Source organism: Anabrus simplex, chromosome 11, assembly GCF_040414725.1.
Source record: "Anabrus simplex isolate iqAnaSimp1 chromosome 11, ASM4041472v1, whole genome shotgun sequence".
In the NCBI taxonomy this organism is placed as follows: Eukaryota; Metazoa; Arthropoda; class Insecta; order Orthoptera; family Tettigoniidae; genus Anabrus; species Anabrus simplex.
This window is the reverse complement of record NC_090275.1, coordinates 70,670,007-70,676,006: the sequence shown is the minus strand read 5'-3', so window position 1 is coordinate 70,676,006 and position 6,000 is coordinate 70,670,007.

The following is a 6,000-nucleotide window of genomic DNA, read 5'->3' as shown; positions in this document are numbered from 1 at the left end:
CAGAACATTTCTACAGTACAGGCCATAAAATCCTCTTTGACCAGGCAAAGGTCATCATGCCTGTAAAAGACTTCTATGCTCGACTGGTAAGAGAAGCCATAGAGATAGAGCTGTGCCCAAATAACATCAACAGGGAAGACAGCTTCAAGTTATCAAATACATGGAGACCTGTACTGCAGAAATACATGCATAACACCACCATGGAACAGCGAGGCGCACTCACGAAACCATCGACAGAGGGCGGTGAATCACAGCACGATGATCCTTGAGTCCAATTAGTGGGGTAGGCCATGGATAGTACAGTCATGACTTCCACATTTCTTTGAATTTCTTTGCTCACTGTCGGAAGCAGAACTTAACATGCCCTGATGAAGGCCGATGCAATTCGGCTGAAAGCTTGGCTTCATTAAATAAATATAGTGGCTTTAATCCAGTATTTATTTACGTTAATACTATGAGCCATGAAAACCTACGTTCATTATCAAGTAAAACTATTTTAAATAGTTCTGTAATAGATTCAGACAAGTCAATACGGATCAAACAACCATATTAACCTATCATGGTTAAGTTTATCAACAGTCATCAAGAGGCACTCAAGAGGCGTTGTGGCTACTCTGACCACTACTCTTATACTTTCATCTCTTCCACACAATATAAATAACATTTGTTTGAGCGCCAGTTGCTTTTTTAAGAAAAACAACAAAATTCGGTAGAGCATACCTCTTATATCAATTATCTCAAGGCGTGAGGTGATAAACTCACATATCTGGCAATATACAGGGATATGGATCAGGACAATATTAAATTACTGTTGCATTTCCACAATTGAGGATTGTACATGGAACTGGAATCACTTATTATAATTAAAAATAAAACTGAGTTTATGACTAAATTTACGTCACAATGAACAATCATTTACGTCTTTTAATTTAACAAAAGAAATATATCGTGAGATTTGCGGTACAAAGAAAAGGAACATTTAATCTAAACAAAAAAAGCTATTGGCATGAACTTGAAGTGAGATGTGATATCGCCGCTGATTACTCTCTTCTTCATGTTATGAATGCATAACATGTCTGATGCTTTAATTACCTGTTGTCTGCATACACCGCTGTTGAACTTGAAATTCTTGGGAAAACCTGTGAGCTGAAGTCGGGAGCCGTCTGTTGTAATCTTCTTATATAACAAGGAGTTGGCCTACATACCATGTACGCGTGTAGGGAGCTCCAATGTAATTACGTCCACTCAATATATTATAAGAGATTTGAAAATATTATGGAGACATCTTGTGAAGTCCATCCTCACAAGAAGATGATGTTTCTTTATCGGCATAGTACCCGTCTCTGCTCGGATACAAGCACCACTTGTAGACCTCCTCGATTATTACCGGACCTCTTGAAAACACAACTCTTAGCTCTTACCATCACACTAAGACCACTTCTTCCATTTGATACCTCTGACTGTAACATATGATCTGCACGATATCAACTGCTTATGAACTGAGTAAGAACAGAATAATTAACTGAATACCTCTCCCCACCGTCGCCTCGACTTTATATCACCTCGCGATGACGACTCATCTCCCCACTCACTGTTCATCCCTTCCACTTCCACATACAGTAGCTGGCGAATACTGACACTTGGTCGCAATCACGTGTCCACGCACTGATGTCATCAGTCATGTGTCGTCTAAGCGTACCCAAGCGGTCCAAGAATGACTATACCGAATGCGTCACCGGGAAATCTCCTTGTACAGCTAAACATAGCCTCGATTGCAAAATACTATGCCAGCTCATCTAGCCAAAGTTACAAGCCACAGCATGACAATATGAAACCAACAAATCTCACTTACTACAATACAGAATAATTACAAACATATTCACTTAACCTATGATGAAATACAATAATATACGCGATACCTAATTATTACAGTCTAAATGATGAGAAACAGAATATATAAAATCCAATGAATCAGGTTAATAATAATAATAATAATAATAATAATAATAATAATAATAATAATAATAATAATAATAAATACAGAATGGAGTCTGTAACCCTGTTGTACGGTTACAGCGTAGAGTACAGAGGATCTTACTACTGAGTTGTAGTGTTTCAGCTTTATGTTCTTGGAGAGGTACTTCGAGGTGTAGACGCTTTTACTGGAATGATGGAGCTTCTCTAACTTGGTGCACCTGGTGTCTATGGCCAAAGTTTCACTCTAGCTTGCTGAGATCCATTCCCCTAAGTACTTGACTACAGGAACTTTATTCATGGAGTTCCTTCTTAGTGGATTTGTAGAAGGAGCTTGTTTTATATTAGTGATAAACTTCATCTTCTGTAGTTTGACTCTCAAGCCAGTTTTTGATGCAATTCTGTAGAGGCTCTGTAGTTGGTGAATAGCGTCCTCCATGCTGTTTGCCAGCAGGGTGAGATCATCAGCAAAGGCTAGACAGGGTACACTGCTGTTGTCTTTCTTGTACCCAAGCTTCAGTCCTGCTTCTGATGACAATCTGGCATTCCGTTGCTTGATGTTCTTGTCTAGTACACAGTTGAAGGGGATTCAAGAGAGACCATCTCCCTGTCTGACTCCTGTCTGGATGGGAAAGCTCTCAGAGAGCTCACACACCCCCTGAACTTGACTTTGGAGGCGGTAGTGATCGTCAAGGTAGCTTGGACCAGTCTGATGGTCTTCTCATCTAGGCCTAGTTCCTACAGGGTAAAGAAGAGGCTCTGTCTGTTTATTTAGTTATATGCCATTTGGAAATCTGCCATAATGGCTACCCAGGAGTGTCCTCATCAGCTCCTATGTGTGAGGATGATCTTGAGGTTTTGTATCTGCTCTGTGCAGGACCTACTGACATGGAAACCAGCCTGGTATTCACCTAGTTGGGATTCCAGCTGTTCGGTGACTCTAGTTAGCAGGGCTGTAGAGAAGATCTTGTAGGTTACAAGCAACAGGAAGATGCCTCTGAAGTTCTTGAGGTCAGTCTTACTTCCCTTCTTGTGTAGTGGATGGATCGCGGCTGAGGTCCATCCCTCTGGCAAGACCTCTGTTCTCTACATGTGTTGGATGATCTGGGTGATACTCTGAAAGGACCGTTCCAAAATCTCTACAACTATACTATCTTCACCCGGGGCGTTGTTGTTCTTGAGGCCTTTGATGATCTTCTTTATTTCTTCCCTGTTAGGTGGTATGGAGTTCTGGTTGCTGATAGTGGGCTCGGTGAGTCAGTCTCTCATTAGGTTCTTCTGCATTGAGGAGTTACTGGAAGTACTTGGCAAAGGTGTTGGTGTAGTCTCTGTTGTTCATTTGGAGTTTCCCATCGGGCTCTCAGAGATGTAGGATGGGCTGTGTATGAGGTAGACTGTTTCTTGAGTCCCTTGTAGAAGTCTCTTGAAGTGTTTCTCTTGAAGTCTTCTTCAGCCTGTTCTATTTGAGACCTGTTGTAGTTCCTCTTAGCTTTGCGGATGATTCTCACTGTTGTGTTTCTTTGCACAATGAAAATCTGATGGTTGGGCTCATCCTTATGCTGGTCCCACTTATCCAGGCCCTGTGCCTGTACTCTGTGGTCCATGAGGGGTGCTTGCCTTTGTTGGATGAAGCAAGTAGAAAGTTGAAAACTAGAAAAGCAGCTAGAATTGATAAGATTTCTGGGGATATACTAAAGACAATGGGTTGGGAAAGAGTACCATATCTGAAGTACCAGTACTTATTTGATTATTGTTTGGTCGGAGGAGCTATACCAGATGAATGGAGAGTCGCTATAGTAGCCCCTGTGTATAAAGGAAAGGGTGATAGACATAAAGCTGAAAATTACAGGCCAGTGAGTTTGACATGCATTGTATGTATGCTTTGGGAAGGCATTCTTTCTGATTATATTAGACATGTTTGTGAAATTAATAACTGGTTTGATAGAAGGCAATTCGGTTTTAGGAAAGGTTACTCCACTGAAGCTCAACTTGTAGGATTCCAGCAAGATATAGCAGATATCTTGGATTCAGGAGGTCAAATGGACTGTATCGCATTTGACCTGTCTAAAGCATTTGATAGGGTGGATCATGGGAGACTACTGGCAAATATGAGTGCAATTGGACTGGACAAAAGAGTGACTGAATGGGTTGCTATATTTCTAGAAAATAGATCTCAGAGAATTAGAGTAGGTGAAGCTTTATCTGACCCTGTAATAATTAAGAGGGGAATTTGTCAAGGCAGTATTATTGGACTTTTATGTTTTCTTGTATGGTTCCAATGTTTGGGACTCTCACCAGGATTACCTGATTCAAGAACTGGAAAAATTCCAAAGAAAAGCAGCTCGATTCGTTCTGGGTGATTTCCGACAAAAGAGTAGCGTTACAAAAATGTTGCAAAGTTTGGGCTGAGTAGAATTGAGAGAAAGAAGGAGAGCTGCTCGACTAAGTGGTATGTTCCGAGCTGTCAGCGGAGAGATGGCGTGGAATGACATTAGTAGACGAATAAGTTTGAGTGGCGTTAATAAAAGTAGGAAAGATCACAATATGAAGATAAAGTTGGAATTCAAGAGGACAAACTGGGGCAAATATTCATTTATAGGAAGGGGAGTTAGGGATTGGAATAACTTACCAAGGGAGATGTTCATTTAGGAAAAGGCTAGGAAAACAACAGATAGGGAATCTGCTGCCTTTGCGACTGCCCTAAATGCAGATCAGTATTGATTGATTGATTGATTGATTGATTGATTGATTGATTGATTGATACAATATACTGTTGTTTATTGCCGTTAGACAACATACAGTTGCCATAGACAAAGTCAGATACAATATATAAGTTACAGTTTAAAAAATATAAATACACCTAATTGTCATTAAATAGAGCACTACATATAAAGTGTTTATATACACTGAAAAGTAAAATGAAAGCTTATCATGAAATTTTGGGCTATCAGTCTAGTGAATAGTAACCGTGGAGCTGATCATAACTACCAGTGTTACCGATCCATTAGGAAGGTGCTAACTTTCAAATTCGCCCCTTGTCAATAGCATTACTTTTTTTTCAAATTCCGATAGTGTTTAATATCAGCCAGTTTTTTAGATATGTTTTGAAGTTACTTAAGGGCATATCTTTCCACTGGGTAGGTTGCTCATTGAATAATTTAATCCTATTATATCTATAATTTTATTGTGTCTTTTTCAATCTAACATGTGTTAAATCTAAAACATTCCTTCTCCGTGTACCGTATCGTATGAATTACAACAGCATTGTAAATGTACAGTTTGGTTCCCATACTGATATCATGATTGTCAAACACTCTTCTTAGGAGATGATCGAAAGCCGCACTAGCGCATCTTAAACGATATTGGATTTCTGCATCAATGTTTGCACATGTCGAGAGATGGTTTCCAAGGTAAGGAAAATGATTTACGTTTTGCAGAGACTGGCCATTGATTGTAACAGTCGGAGTTCTCTTATTGGAATTAGGCACCGGCTGGTAAAGGATCTTACAGTTAGTCTTATCAATATTAATTTCCAGTCCGATACTTTCATATGCTTGATTAAAAGCACTGAGGATTGATTGCAGATCTTCCACTGTGTTGGCTAAGATAACATTGTCATCTGCGTTCTGAAGCTCTATAACCGACACTGAGGACACCTTGGTCTTAGCTTGCAGTCTGTTAATATTAAACAGATTTCCATCAGTTCTATACAGAAGTTCTACTCCTGATGGCAGTTTATCATCCACAAGGTGTAGTATAGTTCCAACAAATAGTGAGAACAATGTTGGAGCAATTACGCAACCTTGCTTGACTCCAGTAGAAATACAGAAAGGGTCTCCTGGTTTTGTATTAGAAAGAACAGTAGCAAACATGCCGTCATGTAGCAGTCTGAGTATCTGTATGTATTTGTTTGGACATCCAATCAGAGCTAGAATTCTCCATAGAGCTTCTCGATTAACAGAATCAAACGCCTTGAAAGATTGATAAAAGCCATGTACAAGGGTTGGTTTTGCTCTCTAGACTTTT